We start from the raw sequence: 26,968 nt of genomic DNA on the forward strand, positions 1-26,968 counted from the left end.
CTTCGGGCCAGCTAGTAATTGTAGGATAAGCCTAATGAGTCTTCACAGGATGAAGAGAGTAACGTGCCAAGGTAGCATTCGATGTCCTCATTCGAGAGGATGAAGCTGGTGCTCAGAGAAGGGGGGAACTTGGCCACAGCAAGGAGGTGTGCACCCAGACAGAACCCCCAGATCCGGCCATTGGAGCTCAGGGAGGCCACTGGTGTGGCTTGTCCCTGTGGCAGGGGCCGAGGCACGCAGCCCACCCTGATTCCTGTGGGGGCCTGACTTGGGAAGTGCCATCTGGTAGCTTTGAGACTCACCAAACCAAATTGCACTGGAGAGAGGAGGGACACCTTCCTTCATCCACCCCCCACCCCCGCCGGCTTCCCACATACCCTGACCCCTTTCTCCCGATTTCGGAGCCATTTCCAGAGTCCCGCTCATATGACCTCATTCGAAGTGCACTGTGGACGAGCTGCCATCTGCAGCTGCTACCACAGCAGCCAAGGGCTTTAGCTCCCGAGTACCTCCCTTCCTTTGGAACTTGGGGGCCCTCTACTCCCCACTTGCACACCACAGACCTTTGCTGAGGATTGTGGGGACCCTCACTCAGTTTGCAGCACGTTGTAGCCATCCCTGTCCTCCCTTGAAACTCAGCTTGTGAGCTCCTTTGGAGCAGCGTGGCCCACCTGGCTGCAACGGAAGAGACACAGCTGACAGTGAAACAACAGCTTAGATCTGAGAGCCGGAAAGCTCTGTCAAAAGGGACCTCCCTCTTCACGCCGTAGAGGCTGTAGGAGCCGCCAGGGTTTCGGAACCAGTGCTGGGGCCAAAATGACTCCACAGCTGTTTTCCTTCCTGGGGAGGGTTCTGGCTTGAGTGGGAATGGCTCAAGTCTAAGGTTCTGAAAGCCCACTGTGTGCAGATGCACGGTACACAGAGAGGAGAAGGTGGAGTCCTGCCCTGGAGGTGGTCACAGCTCACGGATGAGCCAGGCAGGCAGGCAGGCAGGGCATGAGAACACCTGAGCTGCCTTCATGAGTGAATGGTGTGGGGGCAGAGGAAGAGAAGCCGGTCTGCTCCCTCATGTGGTGCCCAGGGCAGGTTGTCCCCAGAGGAAACCCTTACGACGGTGAGGAGAATCCCTGCTGTTTCCCAAGGGGTTCCGTCGGTGCGTGTCTTCCCCGGAGCGCTCAGGCCGTCTCTAAAGTACACTGGCCATGGGCATTGCCTCTCCTTGGAACTTCCCATGTGTTTCTCTTTTTTATGGAACAGTGATTTTCTAGAGGGGTTCTGGGCCACAAGGATGTTGGGTCATTTTCTAGCCTTCTGTCATGAAGAACGCTTTCCTGGGCGTTGGGGTGGTTTGTTGTTCCAGCTCCCTTTCTTGGCTTCTTTTGGGAGCTGGTGCAACAAGACGAGCTCAGCCTCTGCCTTCTGGCTGAGATGTCACCCTTGAAACAGCAATGCCTGCCTGGAGATAATGATGGCAGTGGCCAAAAGGGCTTCGTTTGGCACATGGTATCTTGAAAGGACGTACACCGTCCTTTCAGATATCAAAGGCTAGTTCAAATGACATAAAAATGAGAACTCTCCAATGGAGTCTTACAGTAGGTGAAGAGTCCGAAAAACACTGCTTCAGTCATTTCACGGAGAGTCATTGATTGGGGACACCAAGAATATAGGAAGGAATGCACAAAGAAAAGATGAAATTGTGTTCAGGATCGGGGGAAGGGATGAACAGGGCGTGCTTGCCTTGAATCCAGGCTTTGTTGGGGGGTGGGGCATAAAGATCAAACGGGTCTGAAACTACCAAGTGGTGATGGTAACACAGTATCACCAGAGTTACACAACAGTGTTCCCAAATTGCAACAATGATGAGAAAGTTTACGAATCCCAACTTAACCAACAAAAATACAGGAAACCATACAAAAAAGAAAACATCACCAGAAAGGTGGAAACAAACCAAATGCAAAGCAGTTCAGGGGAAAGGAACTCCATGTCCCCTGGGGGCAGACCGAGTTGCCGGCGTCCACGGTGAGCAGACAGGGATGGAGGCTGCAGAGCCGACCGCTCCCCTGGACGTGGTGTTTCCGGCAAGGGCTCTGGGTGTCTGTCCAGAGCGGGGGCTCGTTCTCCCTGCAGGGGTGAGTGAGTCATCGTGGGCGTCTGGGTGTTGCGCGGGAGCCAGGGCAGGCTCTCCCTGCCGAGGCGGTGACTCCTCCTCTGCCTCGGGTTCTCCTGCCAGAGCCCGAGCAGGTACAGGTGCACGTGGAGGTGGAGGTTCTGGCTGAGGGGGTGGGACATCAGTGCCTGGGGCTGGGGGTCCTGCAGGCACGGAGATCCGATCTGCCCGGTGTGCTGGCCAGTACCCAGCTGGCCTGGTGTCTCTGCGAGGGCAAGTCTCGGTTCTCCATCTGCCCTCGGTGGATCCCTGGGTCCTGCACCTGGAGCCACCACCTCTGTAGGGACAGGTCTGGGAAGTGGAGCCTGGTTCCAGTTGGAGGTCAGTGCTAGAGCTGGGGGAGAAGCAAAGTTTGCCCACAGGCCAGCCTTGGCATGTGCGTATCCCGGGACAGAAAGCTTCCAAGAGATTCCCAAAGAATACCCAGCGTCGGATGTCTTTTGGGACTGAAGTGTGCAAGACGGGGGGCGGGGGGTGTGAGGCCAGTGCTTGCTGCAGGCCCAGCAGCAGCTTTCGGGGACTCGTCCCTGTGTAGCTCAGCACCCCGTCCCCACACACTCCCGTGCAGCAGCCCCAGCGTCCTCACCTCTGTGCTCTGGCGTGCTGGGCTCCAGGTCCTCCTGCTGCCTCAGAGGCCGGGGTTCTCGGGACTCTGGGTCGGAGCCGGGTGTGCTGAGCTCCGTGGCAGCCTCAGACTGGGCCGGCGGGTGTATCCTAGGCGGTGTCTCTGCAGCAGGCCTTCCCCGCCTCCTCTTCTCCCCCGGTGGGGCTGATGCCTCCGTGGGCACGCTCACCTGGAGCCTGCACTGGGCCTCACGGGCGGGGGGGTGGTGCTCCGACCCCTCCCTCCGGGAGGTGGATGGGGTGTCCCCGTCCTCGGCCTCATCACGTGGGAAGCTCTGCAACGACAGTGACCGTCAGCCAGCCATGCTGGGAGTTTTCCAAGCTGGGCCTGGCCAGTGGAACCGCTGCTTCTGCCTGCTCGAACTTCTCTTCCCAGAAGGGTCAGAGACGTGTGTCTGCTCAGATCCCCACCCGGGAGGAAAGAGACCCACCTGTGGGTGTGAGGTCAGCCTGGGCGGCCGCCGCTGCCCGCACACTCCCCATCGGGCCCAGCCTGCTCTCCCCTGGGGTGTGGACACAACTTGTCCGCAGGCTTCTGACCCCACATCCGCCTGGGCTTCCTTGAGGGAGACACACCCCGAGAAACCCGCATCCACACACACAGGCAAAGGACCCGGTGTTTCCGGGTGGCATGGGCGAGGTGGCCTGGCCCGGCCTGGGGCTCCCCGTGTTACCTTTCTGTTTCTCCGGGCAAACGGCCAGAGGCCTCTCGGGGGTGTCCTGAGCCAACGTCGACAGGGTGCCCACGCACACTGCCTGTGAGCTCTCCTGAGGCCCCGGCCTCTGGGCATGGGCAAACAGCAGAACATCCTGGCAGCAAGTGATCTGGCTGGGGGCTCCTCTCCGCTCTGGAGGCCTGGATACCCGGGTTGCGGGTTCTGTTGGGTTCTGTTGCCGGCAGGTGACATCATCGCCTGGGGTTCGTGCTGAGGTCCCTTCCCCAAAACTTCCCAAGGGAATCTCTGGGTTTCTGACTGCTCGACCACCCCCCTTAGGCCATGTGCAGGCACAGAGACGCCCACACAGCCCAGCCCACAGCCCTGGGGAGGCCTGGGTGCAGCCAGGGCCTGAGCTCCGAGGGCCCTGCTGCTCTCAGACCAGGCTCCTTCTTCTCATAAGTGGTGTGGCCCTGGACAAGCATATGCCCCTCAGGGTTTCCCCAGTCTCTCCATCTGCAGAGTGGGGGTCATTCTCCCATCTGCTTCCTAGGTCTGTCGGCCTACGAGCAGCTCCATGCCTTTCCACCTGGGGCCGATATCACGTGGAGCTCGTGCGCTGAGACTTCAGAAAGAAAGATTCCATCCAGGGCTGACATAGCACAGAATGGGGCAGAACGAGGCCTGGATGTGCCGTGGTACCCAGGAAAAGGCACTCCCCCTCCTGACTGTTTTGAGACCCCGCATCCAAGCTGGAGGACAGAAAGGAAGACTCGAAGGTCTCCCTCTCTTGTAGAAAAGAGTAGCCAACTTTCTGGTCCTGTTTCCATTGAGATTCTGTTCAAGTGTCCCAGCTCGGCTTCTGCGGGTGGCTGAGCTTCTAATGGCTCCCTGCGTTCTTGTCTTTTCCTCTGCAAACCTTCCGTCCTTTTCCCCCTTCTGGGGTGGATGGGCGCTGTCATTGCTTCTACCTTCGAGACAGATTGAGGAAAAGTCTGGACCATCGACTCCTTTCCTCTCTTTGGTTCCGTGTCTCTCTCTGGCTGTGTCCCTCTCTTTTCCTTTCTCAATTCCCTCTGTGTCTTCCTCTTTCTCTCTCGTGTGTGAATGGATGGATGCTAGGAATTCCACATGTATATGATTAGATGAGGGTTATGTTTTAGGGATAGGTTAGAGGGAGAGAAAGGCTTCAGGTCGGAGTTGGTCATAGGGGAAGGGTCAAGGGTGGTGGTGGTGTTTCTTGGAATCTGAGTGCTGTGCATTCTTCGTCTCTTTCCATATGAACCCCTTCTCAGATACACCACTTGGAAGGAGTCTCTCGTGTTCCGTTTCCTATCTTTTGCATTTGTGAATGCTTAGCTTCTCTGTTGTGAAGAGGTTCCATTGGATGGAAACCCATTGGTGTACTTCGTGTACCTCTTTCCCTTAATTGAAGAGACCCATTTCTACCTCCGCCCAGCAAATGGCAAGGAGACTCTGATGTTAAGGAGCCTTTGACCTACGCTTCTTTCTAGCTATCTCATGACATCAGTCTTTAGGGTGAGGTTTTTCCCCAATATTGAGGTGGTCTGAGATCCAAACCAATAGCGTTCTTCAGATGTAGCTGTCTGGGTTTCCCATGGACATTGATTGAAGAGGCTTTCTTGTTCCCATTTGGATAATCTCCCCTTCTGTGTCAGAGATGAGTTGACGATGGATGCTGGGGTTTGTTTCTGGACCCTCAACTTTATTCCATCGATCTGGATCTGTGTGTGTTGCTGTATTCCCAATAGCATACTGTCCTGCCGCTGCTGCTGCTGCTGCTAAGTCACTTCAGTCGTGTCAGACTCTGCGCGACCCCATGGCCTGCAGCCTACCAGGCTCCTCCGTCCAGGGCATTTTCCAGGCAAGAGTACTGGAGTGGGTCGCCATTGCCTTCTCCGATACTCTCCTGAGGATCCTAGTTTGGTCGTCTAATTTCCTTTCACACAACCTTGGATGTCCGTATCGGGGCCTTTTCGTCGGATTGTATTGACAATTTAGGCTCTTTTCTGTTTCCGTAACCCCTTTTGCAATTCTTTGTTCGGTGCGAAAATGCTTTGGCATTTTGGGAGGAATAGCATCGAAGCTGTGGATTGCCTTGTGGGGCTGTGACATCATTTTACCAATAGGAATTTTTCAAGCCCTGAGCACAGCTTCTCTCTCCAGTGATTGGTGTGGGCTTGATCTTCCTTCTTCCATCTCTCGCCGTTTTGTGAGAACAGGTGCATCCTTCCCTTCTGGGTTAGATGGACTCATGGATATCACTTCAGTGCATGGCATTGTCAGTGGGGGTGATAATTCCCTTCTCATTGGAAGACTTTGCTGTGAGTATTAGAAATGCAAGTGACTTCTCTTCCCCTTCCTCCCTGTCCATCTCTCAGAGCCACCGGGAAACAGAGGCCTCATCCACGGTCACACAGGCCTGAGGGGGTGCAACTAGACTGTTGTTTCTTCAGGCCCTCAGTGCTGGACATCATCCGGGATCCTCTGTGTGTGTCTTCCTCAGTCTGGTGTCCCTTCAGACCTTTCCCTAGTTTTCACAGGCTTGTTGTGTTGGTGTTCTTTGTCTGTTTGGAGACACATCCTTGATAAGCTTTGTGTTTCCACTCATTCGTCTGGCGATGTATGACCTGTCTTTTGCTTTTGTCATGAGGTCTTTCCCACAGTAGATATCTTTGATTTTGCCAAGTCCACTGTATTCTCTGGGTTTTTTTGTGGACTGCCTTTTAGTTTTGTGTGTGAAGACTCAAAGCACGTGTCCGGTTTCTGCTCATTGTTCTTCTAGATTGGTGACAAGTTTTCACGGAAAGTTTGTCTAGGGATAAGTGGAAGTGAACTCGGTGTAAGGTGTCAAGTCTCCATCTCCATTCATGTCATCCCCTGCAGTTTCCAATTCCCTGTTCCTGAGTGGTTTTGGAGACCTTGTGGGGAGTTTGGTTGCATTGGAGTTTGCATTACCACCTTGATTCGATTCACACTGTTCTGCCGTCAGGGACACTGTCAAGGGGGAGTGAGGAGCAGCCTGCACTTCCAGCAGTGACCACACGGTGGGGCGAGTGCTGCTCTCCCCTCAGGGAGCCCCAGGCCACAGGCATCCCAGTGAGGAGCCAGCTCTGTGCTCAGCTGAAAGGAGTTAGTCTCTCAGGGGCTTATGAGCCCTTGCCTTTGGATCACCCAGGGTGGGCATTGACAGGGACAGAAAAAATTGCCCTGAATTCCATGGACGGAAGAGCCTGGCTGTGTAGAGTTCGTGGGTTGCCGTGAATCAGACACAACTGAGGACAGAAAAATTCAATACATTAAAACACTTTTGGGGGGTGGGGGTGAGTGAAAGGGGGTGATGTGGGTTTTTTTGTCTTATATAACAGCCAAGGGAAATCTAGTTTAAACCTAAATTCACATAGACGGGAAAGGTATAGCTCTCCGTCACCCTATTAAAAAAAAAAAAAAAAACTACTAAACTTTTCTGAAAGTTTATTTACTAGCTTCCTTGAGCAGTTCATGGTGAAGCTTTTTTTTTTTTTTTTTTTTTCTGTGACATTGGCCTCATTAAAAAGTACGGTTTGCCTTTACTGGATAATTTTGTTCATTGGTTTCTTAGGGAACCTTGGTAATATTTGAGTTTCCTGGGGAGTATGGTCACATGACCTGGCCCTGGCCAATCGGTGCGTTCCACCTCCCTGGCCACTGTGATTGGCTCCGGGCTGGGGCAGTGCCCAATCGGGGCCCAGGGCCGGGCCTGACGTTGGAAGCCAGGGGAAGACGAGCTGTCGTCCTGCTGGGGTAGGGGAAGGGGTGGGGCCGGGGGAGGTCAGGCTCCAGCAGTGGGAGGGGCGTGAGGTCCGCCTGCGGCAGTTGGTGACCTTCCCTCTCCCCTCAGGGCAGAGCCGCCGGCCTGAGAATGAGGGCGCTGCTGAGCCCAGGGGCTGGGATGGCCCGTTGCTGCTGTGGTCCCAGAGCTCCACCCGAGACCTGAGGGAAACCTTCTGCCCGTGAGTCCTCTCCCGCTTGTCTGTCAGCTTGTTTGAAGCATGCTGGGTTTTCTGCCCAGCTGGCTAAGGGGAGTCCCTGGAAATGCAATGGTGTGGGTTTTGGCAGACTTCAGGGAAGACATGCCAGATGAGCCTGGGAGACTCCAGCTTAATCTGGATTCAGGAGATATCTCTTCGGGCCAGCTAGTAATTGTAGGATAAGCCTAATGAGTCTTCACAGGATGAAGAGAGTAACGTGCCAAGGTAGCATTCGATGTCCTCATTCGAGAGGATGAAGCTGGTGCTCAGAGAAGGGGGGAACTTGGCCACAGCAAGGAGGTGTGCACCCAGACAGAACCCCCAGATCCGGCCATTGGAGCTCAGGGAGGCCACTGGTGTGGCTTGTCCCTGTGGCAGGGGCCGAGGCACGCAGCCCACCCTGATTCCTGTGGGGGCCTGACTTGGGAAGTGCCATCTGGTAGCTTTGAGACTCACCAAACCAAATTGCACTGGAGAGAGGAGGGACACCTTCCTTCATCCACCCCCCACCCCCGCCGGCTTCCCACATACCCTGACCCCTTTCTCTCGATTTCGGAGCCATTTCCAGAGTCCCGCTCATATGACCTCATTCGAAGTGCACTGTGGACGAGCTGCCATCTGCAGCTGCTACCACAGCAGCCAAGGGCTTTAGCTCCCGAGTACCTCCCTTCCTTTGGAACTTGGGGGCCCTCTACTCCCCACTTGCACACCACAGACCTTTGCTGAGGATTGTGGGGACCCTCACTCAGTTTGCAGCACGTTGTAGCCATCCCTGTCCTCCCTTGAAACTCAGCTTGTGAGCTCCTTTGGAGCAGCGTGGCCCACCTGGCTGCAACGGAAGAGACACAGCTGACAGTGAAACAACAGCTTAGATCTGAGAGCCGGAAAGCTCTGTCAAAAGGGACCTCCCTCTTCACGCCGTAGAGGCTGTAGGAGCCGCCAGGATTTCGGAACCAGTGCTGGGGCCAAAATGACTCCACAGCTGTTTTCCTTCCTGGGGAGGGTTCTGGCTTGAGTGGGAATGGCTCAAGTCTAAGGTTCTGAAAGCCCACTGTGTGCAGATGCACGGTACACAGAGAGGAGAAGGTGGAGTCCTGCCCTGGAGGTGGTCACAGCTCACGGATGAGCCAGGCAGGCAGGCAGGCAGGGCATGAGAACACCTGAGCTGCCTTCATGAGTGAATGGTGTGGGGGCAGAGGAAGAGAAGCCGGTCTGCTCCCTCATGTGGTGCCCAGGGCAGGTTGTCCCCAGAGGAAACCCTTACGACGGTGAGGAGAATCCCTGCTGTTTCCCAAGGGGTTCCGTCGGTGCGTGTCTTCCCCGGAGCGCTCAGGCCGTCTCTAAAGTACACTGGCCATGGGCATTGCCTCTCCTTGGAACTTCCCATGTGTTTCTCTTTTTTATGGAACAGTGATTTTCTAGAGGGGTTCTGGGCCACAAGGATGTTGGGTCATTTTCTAGCCTTCTGTCATGAAGAACGCTTTCCTGGGCGTTGGGGTGGTTTGTTGTTCCAGCTCCCTTTCTTGGCTTCTTTTGGGAGCTGGTGCAACAAGACGAGCTCAGCCTCTGCCTTCTGGCTGAGATGTCACCCTTCAAACAGCAATGCCTGCCTGGAGATAATGATGGCAGTGGCCAAAAGGGCTTCGTTTGGCACATGGTATCTTGAAAGGACGTACACCGTCCTTTCAGATATCAAAGGCTAGTTCAAATGACATAAAAATGAGAACTCTCCAATGGAGTCTTACAGTAGGTGGAGAGTCCGAAAAACACTGCTTCAGTCATTTCACGGAGAGTCATTGATTGGGGACACCAAGAATATAGGAAGGAATGCACAAAGAAAAGATGAAATTGTGTTCAGGATCGGGGGAAGGGATGAACAGGGCGTGCTTGCCTTGAATCCAGGCTTTGTTGGGGGGTGGGGCATAAAGATCAAACGGGTCTGAAACTACCAAGTGGTGATGGTAACACAGTATCACCAGAGTTACACAACAGTGTTCCCAAATTGCAACAATGATGAAAAAGTTTACGAATCCCAACTTAACCAACAAAAATACAGGAAACCATACAAAAAAGAAAACATCACCAGAAAGGTGGAAACAAACCAAATGCAAAGCAGTTCAGGGGAAAGGAACTCCATGTCCCCTGGGGGCAGACCGAGTTGCCGGCGTCCACGGTGAGCAGACAGGGATGGAGGCTGCAGAGCCGACCGCTCCCCTGGACGTGGTGTTTCCGGCAAGGGCTCTGGGTGTCTGTCCAGAGCGGGGGCTGGTTCTCCCTGCAGGGGTGGGTGAGTCATCGTGGGCGTCTGGGTGTTGCGCGGGAGCCAGGGCAGGCTCTCCCTGCCGAGGCGGTGACTCCTCCTCTGCCTCGGGTTCTCCTGCCAGAGCCCGAGCAGGTACAGGTGCACGTGGAGGTGGAGGTTCTGGCTGAGGGGGTGGGACATCAGTGCCTGGGGCTGGGGGTCCTGCAGGCACGGAGATCCGATCTGCCCGGTGTGCTGGCCAGTACCCAGCTGGCCTGGTGTCTCTGCGAGGGCAAGTCTCGGTTCTCCATCTGCCCTCGGTGGATCCCTGGGTCCTGCACCTGGAGCCACCACCTCTGTAGGGACAGGTCTGGGAAGTGGAGCCTGGTTCCAGTTGGAGGTCAGTGCTAGAGCTGGGGGAGAAGCAAAGTTTGCCCACAGGCCAGCCTTGGCATGTGCGTATCCCGGGACAGAAAGCTTCCAAGAGATTCCCAAAGAATACCCAGCGTCGGATGTCTTTTGGGACTGAAGTGTGCAAGACGGGGGGCGGGGGGTGTGAGGCCAGTGCTTGCTGCAGGCCCAGCAGCAGCTTTCGGGGACTCGTCCCTGTGTAGCTCAGCACCCCGTCCCCACACACTCCCGTGCAGCAGCCCCAGCGTCCTCACCTCTGTGCTCTGGCGTGCTGGGCTCCAGGTCCTCCTGCTGCCTCAGAGGCCGGGGTTCTCGGGACTCTGGGTCGGAGCCGGGTGTGCTGAGCTCCGTGGCAGCCTCAGACTGGGCCGGCGGGTGTATCCTAGGCGGTGTCTCTGCAGCAGGCCTTCCCCGCCTCCTCTTCTCCCCCGGTGGGGCTGATGCCTCCGTGGGCACGCTCACCTGGAGCCTGCACTGGGCCTCACGGGCGGGGGGGTGGTGCTCCGACCCCTCCCTCCGGGAGGTGGATGGGGTGTCCCCGTCCTCGGCCTCATCACGTGGGAAGCTCTGCAACGACAGTGACCGTCAGCCAGCCATGCTGGGAGTTTTCCAAGCTGGGCCTGGCCAGTGGAACCGCTGCTTCTGCCTGCTCGAACTTCTCTTCCCAGAAGGGTCAGAGACGTGTGTCTGCTCAGATCCCCACCCGGGAGGAAAGAGACCCACCTGTGGGTGTGAGGTCAGCCTGGGCGGCTGCCGCTGCCCGCACACTCCCCATCGGGCCCAGCCTGCTCTCCCCTGGGGTGTGGACACAACTTGTCCGCAGGCTTCTGACCCCACATCCGCCTGGGCTTCCTTGAGGGAGACACACCCCGAGAAACCCGCATCCACACACACAGGCAAAGGACCCGGTGTTTCCGGGTGGCATGGGCGAGGTGGCCTGGCCCGGCCTGGGGCTCCCCGTGTTACCTTTCTGTTTCTCCGGGCAAACGGCCAGAGGCCTCTCGGGGGTGTCCTGAGCCAACGTCGACAGGGTGCCCACGCACACTGCCTGTGAGCTCTCCTGAGGCCCCGGCCTCTGGGCATGGGCAAACAGCAGAACATCCTGGCAGCAAGTGATCTGGCTGGGGGCTCCTCTCTGCTCTGGAGGCCTGGATACCCGGGTTGCGGGTTCTGTTGGGTTCTGTTGCCGGCAGGTGACATCATCGCCTGGGGTTCGTGCTGAGGTCCCTTCCCCAAAACTTCCCAAGGGAATCTCTGGGTTTCTGACTGCTCGACCACCCCCCTTAGGCCATGTGCAGGCACAGAGACGCCCACACAGCCCAGCCCACAGCCCTGGGGAGGCCTGGGTGCAGCCAGGGCCTGAGCTCCGAGGGCCCTGCTGCTCTCAGACCAGGCTCCTTCTTCTCATAAGTGGTGTGGCCCTGGACAAGCATATGCCCCTCAGGGTTTCCCCAGTCTCTCCATCTGCAGAGTGGGGGTCATTCTCCCATCTGCTTCCTAGGTCTGTCGGCCTACGAGCAGCTCCATGCCTTTCCACCTGGGGCCGATATCACGTGGAGCTCGTGCGCTGAGACTTCAGAAAGAAAGATTCCATCCAGGGCTGACATAGCACAGAATGGGGCAGAACGAGGCCTGGATGTGCCGTGGTACCCAGGAAAAGGCACTCCCCCTCCTGACTGTTTTGAGACCCCGCATCCAAGCTGGAGGACAGAAAGGAAGACTCGAAGGTCTCCCTCTCTTGTAGAAAAGAGTAGCCAACTTTCTGGTCCTGTTTCCATTGAGATTCTGTTCAAGTGTCCCAGCTCGGCTTCTGCGGGTGGCTGAGCTTCTAATGGCTCCCTGCGTTCTTGTCTTTTCCTCTGCAAACCTTCCCTCCTTTTCCCCCTTCTGGGGTGGATGGGCGCTGTCATTGCTTCTACCTTCGAGACAGATTGAGGAAAAGTCTGGACCATCGACTCCTTTCCTCTCTTTGGTTCCGTGTCTCTCTCTGGCTGTGTCCCTCTCTTTTCCTTTCTCAATTCCCTCTGTGTCTTCCTCTTTCTCTCTCGTGTGTGAATGGATGGATGCTAGGAATTCCACATGTATATGATTAGATGAGGGTTATGTTTTAGGGATAGGTTAGAGGGAGAGAAAGGCTTCAGGTCGGAGTTGGTCATAGGGGAAGGGTCAAGGGTGGTGGTGGTGTTTCTTGGAATCTGAGTGCTGTGCATTCTTCGTCTCTTTCCATATGAACCCCTTCTCAGATACACCACTTGGAAGGAGTCTCTCGTGTTCCGTTTCCTATCTTTTGCATTTGTGAATGCTTAGCTTCTCTGTTGTGAAGAGGTTCCATTGGATGGAAACCCATTGGTGTACTTCGTGTACCTCTTTCCCTTAATTGAAGAGACCCATTTCTACCTCCGCCCAGCAAATGGCAAGGAGACTCTGATGTTAAGGAGCCTTTGACCTACGCTTCTTTCTAGCTATCTCATGACATCAGTCTTTAGGGTGAGGTTTTTCCCCAATATTGAGGTGGTCTGAGATCCAAACCAATAGCGTTCTTCAGATGTAGCTGTCTGGGTTTCCCATGGACATTGATTGAAGAGGCTTTCTTGTTCCCATTTGGATAATCTCCCCTTCTGTGTCAGAGATGAGTTGACGATGGATGCTGGGGTTTGTTTCTGGACCCTCAACTTTATTCCATCGATCTGGATCTGTGTGTGTTGCTGTATTCCCAATAGCATACTGTCCTGCCGCTGCTGCTGCTGCTGCTAAGTCACTTCAGTCGTGTCAGACTCTGCGCGACCCCATGGCCTGCAGCCTACCAGGCTCCTCCGTCCAGGGCATTTTCCAGGCAAGAGTACTGGAGTGGGTCGCCATTGCCTTCTCCGATACTCTCCTGAGGATCCTAGTTTGGTCGTCTAATTTCCTTTCACACAACCTTGGATGTCCGTATCGGGGCCTTTTCGTCGGATTGTATTGACAATTTAGGCTCTTTTCTGTTTCCGTAACCCCTTTTGCAATTCTTTGTTCGGTGCGAAAATGCTTTGGCATTTTGGGAGGAATAGCATCGAAGCTGTGGATTGCCTTGTGGGGCTGTGACATCATTTTACCAATAGGAATTTTTCAAGCCCTGAGCACAGCTTCTCTCTCCAGTGATTGGTGTGGGCTTGATCTTCCTTCTTCCATCTCTCGCCGTTTTGTGAGAACAGGTGCATCCTTCCCTTCTGGGTTAGATGGACTCGTGGATATCACTTCAGTGCATGGCATTGTCAGTGGGGGTGATAATTCCCTTCTCATTGGAAGACTTTGCTGTGAGTATTAGAAATGCAAGTGACTTCTCTTCCCCTTCCTCCCTGTCCATCTCTCAGAGCCACCGGGAAACAGAGGCCTCATCCACGGTCACACAGGCCTGAGGGGGTGCAACTAGACTGTTGTTTCTTCAGGACCTCAGTGCTGGACATCATCCGGGATCCTCTGTGTGTGTCTTCCTCAGTCTGGTGTCCCTTCAGACCTTTCCCTAGTTTTCACAGGCTTGTTGTGTTGGTGTTCTTTGTCTGTTTGGAGACACATCCTTGATAAACTTTGTGTTTCCACTCATTCGTCTGGCGATGTATGACCTGTCTTTTGCTTTTGTCATGAGGTCTTTCCCACAGTAGATATCTTTGATTTTGCCAAGTCCACTGTATTCTCTGGGTTTTTTTGTGGACTGCCTTTTAGTTTTGTGTGTGAAGACTCAAAGCACGTGTCCGGTTTCTGCTCATTGTTCTTCTAGATTGGTGACAAGTTTTCACGGAAAGTTTGTCTAGGGATAAGTGGAAGTGAACTCGGTGTAAGGTGTCAAGTCTCCATCTCCATTCATGTCATCCCCTGCAGTTTCCAATTCCCTGTTCCTGAGTGGTTTTGGAGACCTTGTGGGGAGTTTGGTTGCATTGGAGTTTGCATTACCACCTTGATTCGATTCACACTGTTCTGCCGTCAGGGACACTGTCAAGGGGGAGTGAGGAGCAGCCTGCACTTCCAGCAGTGACCACACGGTGGGGCGAGTGCTGCTCTCCCCTCAGGGAGCCCCAGGCCACAGGCATCCCAGTGAGGAGCCAGCTCTGTGCTCAGCTGAAAGGAGTTAGTCTCTCAGGAGCCTCTGAGCCCTTGCCTTTGGATCACCCAGGGTGGGCATTTACTGGGACAGAAAAAATTGCCCTGAATTCCATGGACGGAAGAGCCTGGCTGTGTAGAGTTCGTGGGTTGCCGTGAATCAGACACAACTGAGGACAGAAAAATTCAATACATTAAAACACTTTTGGGGGGTGGGGGTGAGTGAAAGGGGGTGATGTGGGTTTTTTTGTCTTATATAACAGCCAAGGGAAATCTAGTTTAAACCTAAATTCACATAGACGGGAAAGGTATAGCTCTCCGTCACCCTATTAAAAAAAAAAAAAAACTACTAAACTTTTCTGAAAGTTTATTTACTAGCTTCCTTGAGCAGTTCATGGTGAAGCTTTTTTTTTTTTTTTTTTTCTGTGACATTGGCCTCATTAAAAAGTACGGTTTGCCTTTACTGGATAATTTTGTTCATTGGTTTCTTAGGGAACCTTGGTAATATTTGAGTTTCCTGGGGAGTATGGTCACATGACCTGGCCCTGGCCAATCGGTGCGTTCCACCTCCCTGGCCACTGTGATTGGCTCCGGGCTGGGGCAGTGCCCAATCGGGGCCCAGGGCCGGGCCTGACGTTGGAAGCCAGGGGAAGACGAGCTGTCGTCCTGCTGGGGTAGGGGAAGGGGTGGGGCCGGGGGAGGTCAGGCTCCAGCAGTGGGAGGGGCGTGAGGTCCGCCTGCGGCAGTTGGTGACCTTCCCGCTCCCCTCAGGGCAGAGCCGCCGGCCTGAGAATGAGGGCGCTGCTGAGCCCAGGGGCTGGGATGGCCCGTTGCTGCTGTGGTCCCAGAGCTCCACCCGAGACCTGAGGGAAACCTTCTGCCCGTGAGTCCTCTCCCGCTTGTCTGTCAGCTTGTTTGAAGCATGCTGGGTTTTCTGCCCAGCTGGCTAAGGGGAGTCCCTGGAAATGCAATGGTGTGGGTTTTGGCAGACTTCAGGGAAGACATGCCAGATGAGCCTGGGAGACTCCAGCTTAATCTGGATTCAGGAGATATCTCTTCGGGCCAGCTAGTAATTGTAGGATAAGCCTAATGAGTCTTCACAGGATGAAGAGAGTAACGTGCCAAGGTAGCATTCGATGTCCTCATTCGAGAGGATGAAGCTGGTGCTCAGAGAAGGGGGGAACTTGGCCACAGCAAGGAGGTGTGCACCCAGACAGAACCCCCAGATCCGGCCATTGGAGCTCAGGGAGGCCACTGGTGTGGCTTGTCCCTGTGGCAGGGGCCGAGGCACGCAGCCCACCCTGATTCCTGTGGGGGCCTGACTTGGGAAGTGCCATCTGGTAGCTTTGAGACTCACCAAACCAAATTGCACTGGAGAGAGGAGGGACACCTTCCTTCATCCACCCCCCACCCCCGCCGGCTTCCCACATACCCTGACCCCTTTCTCCCGATTTCGGAGCCATTTCCAGAGTCCCGCTCATATGACCTCATTCGAAGTGCACTGTGGACGAGCTGCCATCTGCAGCTGCTACCACAGCAGCCAAGGGCTTTAGCTCCCGAGTACCTCCCTTCCTTTGGAACTTGGGGGCCCTCTACTCCCCACTTGCACACCACAGACCTTTGCTGAGGATTGTGGGGACCCTCACTCAGTTTGCAGCACGTTGTAGCCATCCCTGTCCTCCCTTGAAACTCAGCTTGTGAGCTCCTTTGGAGCAGCGTGGCCCACCTGGCTGCAACGGAAGAGACACAGCTGACAGTGAAACAACAGCTTAGATCTGATAGCCGGAAAGCTCTGTCAGAAGGGACCTCCCTCTTCACGCCGTAGAGGCTGTAGGAGCCGCCAGGGTTTCGGAACCAGTGCTGGGGCCAAAATGACTCCACAGCTGTTTTCCTTCCTGGGGAGGGTTCTGGCTTGAGTGGGAATGGCTCAAGTCTAAGGTTCTGAAAGCCCACTGTGTGCAGATGCACGGTACACAGAGAGGAGAAGGTGGAGTCCTGCCCTGGAGGTGGTCACAGCTCACGGATGAGCCAGGCAGGCAGGCAGGCAGGGCATGAGAACACCTGAGCTGCCTTCATGAGTGAATGGTGTGGGGGCAGAGGAAGAGAAGCCGGTCTGCTCCCTCATGTGGTGCCCAGGGCAGGTTGTCCCCAGAGGAAACCCTTACGACGGTGAGGAGAATCCCTGCTGTTTCCCAAGGGGTTCCGTCGGTGCGTGTCTTCCCCGGAGCGCTCAGGCCGTCTCTAAAGTACACTGGCCATGGGCATTGCCTCTCCTTGGAACTTCCCATGTGTTTCTCTTTTTTATGGAACAGTGATTTTCTAGAGGGGTTCTGGGCCACAAGGATGTTGGGTCATTTTCTAGCCTTCTGTCATGAAGAACGCTTTCCTGGGCGTTGGGGTGGTTTGTTGTTCCAGCTCCCTTTCTTGGCTTCTTTTGGGAGCTGGTGCAACAAGACGAGCTCAGCCTCTGCCTTCTGGCTGAGATGTCACCCTTGAAACAGCAATGCCTGCCTGGAGATAATGATGGCAGTGGCCAAAAGGGCTTCGTTTGGCACATGGTATCTTGAAAGGACGTACACCGTCCTTTCAGATATCAAAGGCTAGTTCAAATGACATAAAAATGAGAACTCTCCAATGGAGTCTTACAGTAGGTGGAGAGCCCGAAAAACACTGCTTCAGTCATTTCACGGAGAGTCATTGATTGGGGACACCAAGAATATAGGAAGGAATGCACAAAGAAAAGATGAAATTGTGTTCAGGATCGGGGGAAGGGATGAACAGGGCGTGCTTGCCTTGAATCCAGGCTTTGTTGGGGGGTGGGGCATAAAGATCAAACGGGTCTGAAACTACCAAGTGGTGATGGTAACACAGTATCACCAGAGTTACACAACAGTGTTCCCAAATTGCAACAATGATGAAAAAGTTTACGAATCCCAACTTAACCAACAAAAATACAGGAAACCATACAAAAAAGAAAACATCACCAGAAAGGTGGAAACAAACCAAATGCAAAGCAGTTCAGGGGAAAGGAACTCCATGTCCCCTGGGGGCAGACCGAGTTGCCGGCGTCCACGGTGAGCAGACAGGGATGGAGGCTGCAGAGCCGACCGCTCCCCTGGACGTGGTGTTTCCGGCAAGGGCTCTGGGTGTCTGTCCAGAGCGGGGGCTCGTTCTCCCTGCAGGGGTGGGTGAGTCATCGTGGGCGTCTGGGTGTTGCGCGGGAGCCAGGGCAGGCTCTCCCTGCCGAGGCGGTGACTCCTCCTCTGCCTCGGGTTCTCCTGCCAGAGCCCGAGCAGGTACAGGTGCACGTGGAGGTGGAGGTTCTGGCTGAGGGGGTGGGACATCAGTGCCTGGGGCTGGGGGTCCTGCAGGCACGGAGATCCGATCTGCCCGGTGTGCTGGCCAGTACCCAGCTGGCCTGGTGTCTCTGCGAGGGCAAGTCTCGGTTCTCCATCTGCCCTCGGTGGATCCCTGGGTCCTGCACCTGGAGCCACCACCTCTGTAGGGACAGGTCTGGGAAGTGGAGCCTGGTTCCAGTTGGAGGTCAGTGCTAGAGCTGGGGGAGAAGCAAAGTTTGCCCACAGGCCAGCCTTGGCATGTGCGTATCCCGGGACAGAAAGCTTCCAAGAGATTCCCAAAGAATACCCAGCGTCGGATGTCTTTTGGGACTGAAGTGTGCAAGACGGGGGGCGGGGGGTGTGAGGCCAGTGCTTGCTGCAGGCCCAGCAGCAGCTTTCGGGGACTCGTCCCTGTGTAGCTCAGCACCCCGTCCCCACACACTCCCGTGCAGCAGCCCCAGCGTCCTCACCTCTGTGCTCTGGCGTGCTGGGCTCCAGGTCCTCCTGCTGCCTCAGAGGCCGGGGTTCTCGGGACTCTGGGTCGGAGCCGGGTGTGCTGAGCTCCGTGGCAGCCTCAGACTGGGCCGGCGGGTGTATCCTAGGCGGTGTCTCTGCAGCAGGCCTTCCCCGCCTCCTCTTCTCCCCCGGTGGGGCTGATGCCTCCGTGGGCACGCTCACCTGGAGCCTGCACTGGGCCTCACGGGCGGGGGGGTGGTGCTCCGACCCCTCCCTCCGGGAGGTGGATGGGGTGTCCCCGTCCTCGGCCTCATCACGTGGGAAGCTCTGCAACGACAGTGACCGTCAGCCAGCCATGCTGGGAGTTTTCCAAGCTGGGCCTGGCCAGTGGAACCGCTGCTTCTGCCTGCTCGAACTTCTCTTCCCAGAAGGGTCAGAGACGTGTGTCTGCTCAGATCCCCACCCGGGAGGAAAGAGACCCACCTGTGGGTGTGAGGTCAGCCTGGGCGGCCGCCGCTGCCCGCACACTCCCCATCGGGCCCAGCCTGCTCTCCCCTGGGGTGTGGACACAACTTGTCCGCAGGCTTCTGACCCCACATCCGCCTGGGCTTCCTTGAGGGAGACACACCCCGAGAAACCCGCATCCACACACACAGGCAAAGGACCCGGTGTTTCCGGGTGGCATGGGCGAGGTGGCCTGGCCCGGCCTGGGGCTCCCCGTGTTACCTTTCAGTTTCTCCGGGCAAACGGCCAGAGGCCTCTCGGGGGTGTCCTGAGCCAACGTCGACAGGGTGCCCACGCACACTGCCTGTGAGCTCTCCTGAGGCCCCGGCCTCTGGGCATGGGCAAACAGCAGAACATCCTGGCAGCAAGTGATCTGGCTGGGGGCTCCTCTCCGCTCTGGAGGCCTGGATACCCGGGTTGCGGGTTCTGTTGGGTTCTGTTGCCGGCAGGTGACATCATCGCCTGGGGTTCGTGCTGAGGTCCCTTCCCCAAAACTTCCCAAGGGAATCTCTGGGTTTCTGACTGCTCGACCACCCCCCTTAGGCCATGTGCAGGCACAGAGACGCCCACACAGCCCAGCCCACAGCCCTGGGGAGGCCTGGGTGCAGCCAGGGCCTGAGCTCCGAGGGCCCTGCTGCTCTCAGACCAGGCTCCTTCTTCTCATAAGTGGTGTGGCCCTGGACAAGCATATGCCCCTCAGGGTTTCCCCAGTCTCTCCATCTGCAGAGTGGGGGTCATTCTCCCATCTGCTTCCTAGGTCTGTCGGCCTACGAGCAGCTCCATGCCTTTCCACCTGGGGCCGATATCACGTGGAGCTCGTGCGCTGAGACTTCAGAAAGAAAGATTCCATCCAGGGCTGACATAGCACAGAATGGGGCAGAACGAGGCCTGGATGTGCCGTGGTACCCAGGAAAAGGCACTCCCCCTCCTGACTGTTTTGAGACCCCGCATCCAAGCTGGAGGACAGAAAGGAAGACTCGAAGGTCTCCCTCTCTTGTAGAAAAGAGTAGCCAACTTTCTGGTCCTGTTTCCATTGAGATTCTGTTCAAGTGTCCCAGCTCGGCTTCTGCGGGTGGCTGAGCTTCTAATGGCTCCCTGCGTTCTTGTCTTTTCCTCTGCAAACCTTCCGTCCTTTTCCCCCTTCTGGGGTGGATGGGCGCTGTCATTGCTTCTACCTTCGAGACAGATTGAGGAAAAGTCTGGACCATCGACTCCTTTCCTCTCTTTGGTTCCGTGTCTCTCTCTGGCTGTGTCCCTCTCTTTTCCTTTCTCAATTCCCTCTGTGTCTTCCTCTTTCTCTCTCGTGTGTGAATGGATGGATGCTAGGAATTCCACATGTATATGATTAGATGAGGGTTATGTTTTAGGGATAGGTTAGAGGGAGAGAAAGGCTTCAGGTCGGAGTTGGTCATAGGGGAAGGGTCAAGGGTGGTGGTGGTGTTTCTTGGAATCTGAGTGCTGTGCATTCTTCGTCTCTTTCCATATGAACCCCTTCTCAGATACACCACTTGGAAGGAGTCTCTCGTGTTCCGTTTCCTATCTTTTGCATTTGTGAATGCTTAGCTTCTCTGTTGTGAAGAGGTTCCATTGGATGGAAACCCATTGGTGTACTTCGTGTACCTCTTTCCCTTAATTGAAGAGACCCATTTCTACCTCCGCCCAGCAAATGGCAAGGAGACTCTGATGTTAAGGAGCCTTTGACCTACGCTTCTTTCTAGCTATCTCATGACATCAGTCTTTAGGGTGAGGTTTTTCCCCAATATTGAGGTGGTCTGAGATCCAAACCAATAGCGTTCTTCAGATGTAGCTGTCTGGGTTTCCCATGGACATTGATTGAAGAGGCTTTCTTGTTCCCATTTGGATAATCTCCCCTTCTGTGTCAGAGATGAGTTGACGATGGATGCTGGGGTTTGTTTCTGGACCCTCAACTTTATTCCATCGATCTGGATCTGTGTGTGTTGTTGTATTCCCAATAGCATACTGTCCTGCCGCTGCTGCTGCTGCTGCTAAGTCACTTCAGTCGTGTCAGACTCTGCGCGACCCCATGGCCTGCAGCCTACCAGGCTCCTCCGTCCAGGGCATTTTCCAGGCAAGAGTACTGGAGTGGGTCGCCATTGCCTTCTCCGATACTCTCCTGAGGATCCTAGTTTGGTCGTCTAATTTCCTTTCACACAACCTTGGATGTCCGTATCGGGGCCTTTTCGTCGGATTGTATTGACAATTTAGGCTCTTTTCTGTTTCCGTAACCCCTTTTGCAATTCTTTGTTCGGTGCGAAAATGCTTTGGCATTTTGGGAGGAATAGCATCGAAGCTGTGGATTGCCTTGTGGGGCTGTGACATCATTTTACCAATAGGAATTTTTCAAGCCCTGAGCACAGCTTCTCTCTCCAGTGATTGGTGTGGGCTTGATCTTCCTTCTTCCATCTCTCGCCGTTTTGTGAGAACAGGTGCATCCTTCCCTTCTGGGTTAGATGGACTCGTGGATATCACTTCAGTGCATGGCATTGTCAGTGGGGGTGATAATTCCCTTCTCATTGGAAGACTTTGCTGTGAGTATTAGAAATGCAAGTGACTTCTCTTCCCCTTCCTCCCTGTCCATCTCTCAGAGCCACCGGGAAACAGAGGCCTCATCCACGGTCACACAGGCCTGAGGGGGTGCAACTAGACTGTTGTTTCTTCAGGACCTCAGTGCTGGACATCATCCGGGATACTCTGTGTGTGTCTTCCTCAGTCTGGTGTCCCTTCAGACCTTTCCCTAGTTTTCACAGGCTTGTTGTGTTGGTGTTCTTTGTCTGTTTGGAGACACATCCTTGATAAGCTTTGTGTTTCCACTCATTCGTCTGGCGATGTATGACCTGTCTTTTGCTTTTGTCATGAGGTCTTTCCCACAGTAGATATCTTTGATTTTGCCAAGTCCACTGTATTCTCTGGGTTTTTTTGTGGACTGCCTTTTAGTTTTGTGTGTGAAGACTCAAAGCACGTGTCCGGTTTCTGCTCATTGTTCTTCTAGATTGGTGACAAGTTTTCACGGAAAGTTTGTCTAGGGATAAGTGGAAGTGAACTCGGTGTAAGGTGTCAAGTCTCCATCTCCATTCATGTCATCCCCTGCAGTTTCCAATTCCCTGTTCCTGAGTGGTTTTGGAGACCTTGTGGGGAGTTTGGTTGCATTGGAGTTTGCATTACCACCTTGATTCGATTCACACTGTTCTGCCGTCAGGGACACTGTCAAGGGGGAGTGAGGAGCAGCCTGCACTTCCAGCAGTGACCACACGGTGGGGCGAGTGCTGCTCTCCCCTCTGGGAGCCCCAGGCCACAGGCATCCCAGTGAGGAGCCAGCTCTGTGCTCAGCTGAAAGGAGTTAGTCTCTCAGGGGCCTCTGAGCCCTTGCCTTTGGATCACCCAGGGTGGGCATTGACTGGGACAGAAAAAATTGCCCTGAATTCCATGGACGGAAGAGCCTGGCTGTGTAGAGTTCGTGGGTTGCCGTGAATCAGACACAACTGAGGACAGAAAAATTCAATACATTAAAACACTTTTGGGGGGTGGGGGTGAGTGAAAGGGGGTGATGTGGGTTTTTTTGTCTTATATAACAGCCAAGGGAAATCTAGTTTAAACCTAAATTCACATAGACGGGAAAGGTATAGCTCTCCGTCACCCTATTAAAAAAAAAAAAAAACTACTAAACTTTTCTGAAAGTTTATTTACTAGCTTCCTTGAGCAGTTCATGGTGAAGCTTTTTTTTTTTTTTTTTTTTTCTGTGACATTGGCCTCATTAAAAAGTACGGTTTGCCTTTACTGGATAATTTTGTTCATTGGTTTCTTAGGGAACCTTGGTAATATTTGAGTTTCCTGGGGAGTATGGTCACATGACCTGGCCCTGGCCAATCGGTGCGTTCCACCTCCCTGGCCACTGTGATTGGCTCCGGGCTGGGGCAGTGCCCAATCGGGGCCCAGGGCCGGGCCTGACGTTGGAAGCCAGGGGAAGACGAGCTGTCGTCCTGCTGGGGTAGGGGAAGGGGTGGGGCCGGGGGAGGTCAGGCTCCAGCAGTGGGAGGGGCGTGAGGTCCGCCTGCGGCAGTTGGTGACCTTCCCGCTCCCCTCAGGGCAGAGCCGCCGGCCTGAGAATGAGGGCGCTGCTGAGCCCAGGGGCTGGGATGGCCCGTTGCTGCTGTGGTCCCAGAGCTCCACCCGAGACCTGAGGGAAACCTTCTGCCCGTGAGTCCTCTCCCGCTTGTCTGTCAGCTTGTTTGAAGCATGCTGGGTTTTCTGCCCAGCTGGCTAAGGGGAGTCCCTGGAAATGCAATGGTGTGGGTTTTGGCAGACTTCAGGGAAGACATGCCAGATGAGCCTGGGAGACTCCAGCTTAATCTGGATTCAGGAGATATCTCTTCGGGCCAGCTAGTAATTGTAGGATAAGCCTAATGAGTCTTCACAGGATGAAGAGAGTAACGTGCCAAGGTAGCATTCGATGTCCTCATTCGAGAGGATGAAGCTGGTGCTCAGAGAAGGGGGGAACTTGGCCACAGCAAGGAGGTGTGCACCCAGACAGAACCCCCAGATCCGGCCATTGGAGCTCAGGGAGGCCACTGGTGTGGCTTGTCCCTGTGGCAGGGGCCGAGGCACGCAGCCCACCCTGATTCCTGTGGGGGCCTGACTTGGGAAGTGCCATCTGGTAGCTTTGAGACTCACCAAACCAAATTGCACTGGAGAGAGGAGGGACACCTTCCTTCATCCACCCCCCACCCCCGCCGGCTTCCCACATACCCTGACCCCTTTCTCTCGATTTCGGAGCCATTTCCAGAGTCCCGCTCATATGACCTCATTTGAAGTGCACTGTGGACGAGCTGCCATCTGCAGCTGCTACCACAGCAGCCAAGGGCTTTAGCTCCCGAGTACCTCCCTTCCTTTGGAACTTGGGGGCCCTCTACTCCCCACTTGCACACCACAGACCTTTGCTGAGGATTGTGGGGACCCTCACTCAGTTTGTAGCACGTTGTAGCCATCCCTGTCCTCCCTTGAAACTCAGCTTGTGAGCTCCTTTGGAGCAGCGTGGCCCACCTGGCTGCAACGGAAGAGACACAGCTGACAGTGAAACAACAGCTTAGATCTGAGAGCCGGAAAGCTCTGTCAAAAGGGACCTCCCTCTTCACGCCGTAGAGGCTGTAGGAGCCGCCAGGGTTTCGGAACCAGTGCTGGGGCCAAAATGACTCCACAGCTGTTTTCCTTCCTGGGGAGGGTTCTGGCTTGAGTGGGAATGGCTCAAGTCTAAGGTTCTGAAAGCCCACTGTGTGCAGATGCACGGTACACAGAGAGGAGAAGGTGGAGTCCTGCCCTGGAGGTGGTCACAGCTCACGGATGAGCCAGGCAGGCAGGCAGGCAGGGCATGAGAACACCTGAGCTGCCTTCATGAGTGAATGGTGTGGGGGCAGAGGAAGAGAAGCCGGTCTGCTCCCTCATGTGGTGCCCAGGGCAGGTTGTCCCCAGAGGAAACCCTTACGACGGTGAGGAGAATCCCTGCTGTTTCCCAAGGGGTTCCGTCGGTGCGTGTCTTCCCCGGAGCGCTCAGGCCGTCTCTAAAGTACACTGGCCATGGGCATTGCCTCTCCTTGGAACTTCCCATGTGTTTCTCTTTTTTATGGAACAGTGATTTTCTAGAGGGGTTCTGGGCCACAAGGATGTTGGGTCATTTTCTAGCCTTCTGTCATGAAGAACGCTTTCCTGGGCGTTGGGGTGGTTTGTTGTTCCAGCTCCCTTTCTTGGCTTCTTTTGGGAGCTGGTGCAACAAGACGAGCTCAGCCTCTGCCTTCTGGCGGAGATGTCACCCTTGAAACAGCAATGCCTGCCTGGAGATAATGATGGCAGTGGCCAAAAGGGCTTCGTTTGGCACATGGTATCTTGAAAGGACGTACACCGTCCTTTCAGATATCAAAGGCTAGTTCAAATGACATAAAAATGAGAACTCTCCAATGGAGTCTTACAGTAGGTGGAGAGTCCGAAAAACACTGCTTCAGTCATTTCACGGAGAGTCATTGATTGGGGACACCAAGAATATAGGAAGGAATGCACAAAGAAAAGATGAAATTGTGTTCAGGATCGGGGGAAGGGATGAACAGGGCGTGCTTGCCTTGAATCCAGGCTTTGTTGGGGGGTGGGGCATAAAGATCAAACGGGTCTGAAACTACCAAGTGGTGATGGTAACACAGTATCACCAGAGTTACACAACAGTGTTCCCAAATTGCAACAATGATGAAAAAGTTTACGAATCCCAACTTAACCAACAAAAATACAGGAAACCATACAAAAAAGAAAACATCACCAGAAAGGTGGAAACAAACCAAATGCAAAGCAGTTCAGGGGAAAGGAACTCCATGTCCCCTGGGGGCAGACCGAGTTGCCGGCGTCCACGGTGAGCAGACAGGGATGGAGGCTGCAGAGCCGACCGCTCCCCTGGACGTGGTGTTTCCGGCAAGGGCTCTGGGTGTCTGTCCAGAGCGGGGGCTCGTTCTCCCTGCAGGGGTGGGTGAGTCATCGTGGGCGTCTGGGTGTTGCGCGGGAGCCAGGGCAGGCTCTCCCTGCCGAGGCGGTGACTCCTCCTCTGCCTCGGGTTCTCCTGCCAGAGCCCGAGCAGGTACAGGTGCACGTGGAGGTGGAGGTTCTGGCTGAGGGGGTGGGACATCAGTGCCTGGGGCTGGGGGTCCTGCAGGCACGGAGATCCGATCTGCCCGGTGTGCTGGCCAGTACCCAGCTGGCCTGGTGTCTCTGCGAGGGCAAGTCTCGGTTCTCCATCTGCCCTCGGTGGATCCCTGGGTCCTGCACCTGGAGCCACCACCTCTGTAGGGACAGGTCTGGGAAGTGGAGCCTGGTTCCAGTTGGAGGTCAGTGCTAGAGCTGGGGGAGAAGCAAAGTTTGCCCACAGGCCAGCCTTGGCATGTGCGTATCCCGGGACAGAAAGCTTCCAAGAGATTCCCAAAGAATACCCAGCGTCGGATGTCTTTTGGGACTGAAGTGTGCAAGACGGGGGGCGGGGGGTGTGAGGCCAGTGCTTGCTGCAGGCCCAGCAGCAGCTTTCGGGGACTCGTCCCTGTGTAGCTCAGCACCCCGTCCCCACACACTCCCGTGCAGCAGCCCCAGCGTCCTCACCTCTGTGCTCTGGCGTGCTGGGCTCCAGGTCCTCCTGCTGCCTCAGAGGCCGGGGTTCTCGGGACTCTGGGTCGGAGCCGGGTGTGCTGAGCTCCGTGGCAGCCTCAGACTGGGCCGGCGGGTGTATCCTAGGCGGTGTCTCTGCAGCAGGCCTTCCCCGCCTCCTCTTCTCCCCCGGTGGGGCTGATGCCTCCGTGGGCACGCTCACCTGGAGCCTGCACTGGGCCTCAGGGGCGGGGGGGTGGTGCTCCGACCCCTCCCTCCGGGAGGTGGATGGGGTGTCCCCGTCCTCGGCCTCATCACGTGGGAAGCTCTGCAACGACAGTGACCGTCAGCCAGCCATGCTGGGAGTTTTCCAAGCTGGGCCTGGCCAGTGGAACCGCTGCTTCTGCCTGCTCGAACTTCTCTTCCCAGAAGGGTCAGAGACGTGTGTCTGCTCAGATCCCCACCCGGGAGGAAAGAGACCCACCTGTGGGTGTGAGGTCAGCCTGGGCGGCCGCCGCTGCCCGCACACTCCCCATCGGGCCCAGCCTGCTCTCCCCTGGGGTGTGGACACAACTTGTCCGCAGGCTTCTGACCCCACATCCGCCTGGGCTTCCTTGAGGGAGACACACCCCGAGAAACCCGCATCCACACACACAGGCAAAGGACCCGGTGTTTCCGGGTGGCATGGGCGAGGTGGCCTGGCCCGGCCTGGGGCTCCCCGTGTTACCTTTCAGTTTCTCCGGGCAAACGGCCAGAGGCCTCTCGGGGGTGTCCTGAGCCAACGTCGACAGGGTGCCCACGCACACTGCCTGTGAGCTCTCCTGAGGCCCCGGCCTCTGGGCATGGGCAAACAGCAGAACATCCTGGCAGCAAGTGATCTGGCTGGGGGCTCCTCTCCGCTCTGGAGGCCTGGATACCCGGGTTGCGGGTTCTGTTGGGTTCTGTTGCCGGCAGGTGACATCATCGCCTGGGGTTCGTGCTGAGGTCCCTTCCCCAAAACTTCCCAAGGGAATCTCTGGGTTTCTGACTGCTCGACCACCCCCCTTAGGCCATGTGCAGGCACAGAGACGCCCACACAGCCCAGCCCACAGCCCTGGGGAGGCCTGGGTGCAGCCAGGGCCTGAGCTCCGAGGGCCCTGCTGCTCTCAGACCAGGCTCCTTCTTCTCATAAGTGGTGTGGCCCTGGACAAGCATATGCCCCTCAGGGTTTCCCCAGTCTCTCCATCTGCAGAGTGGGGGTCATTCTCCCATCTGCTTCCTAGGTCTGTCGGCCTACGAGCAGCTCCATGCCTTTCCACCTGGGGCCGATATCACGTGGAGCTCGTGCGCTGAGACTTCAG

General features: G+C 55.6%; 1 long non-coding RNA gene across 1 annotated transcript in view; it reads left to right on the forward strand.

Moving 5' to 3' along the window:
* LOC145534157 (uncharacterized) overlaps positions 1–9,555 on the forward strand; it is a 48,084-nt gene extending 38,529 nt beyond the window's left edge. Inside the window, exon 7 of the long non-coding RNA XR_014074285.1 lies at positions 7,349–9,555. This is a non-coding gene — a long non-coding RNA (uncharacterized LOC145534157). The remainder of the gene's footprint in view (positions 1–7,348) is intronic.
* Positions 9,556–26,968: the final 17,413 nt, after the last annotated feature.

Source organism: Giraffa tippelskirchi, chromosome 14 (genome assembly GCF_054371585.1).
Source record: "Giraffa tippelskirchi isolate mGirTip1 chromosome 14, T2T-mGirTip1v1.2.pri, whole genome shotgun sequence".
NCBI lineage: Eukaryota > Metazoa > Chordata > Mammalia > Artiodactyla > Giraffidae > Giraffa > Giraffa tippelskirchi.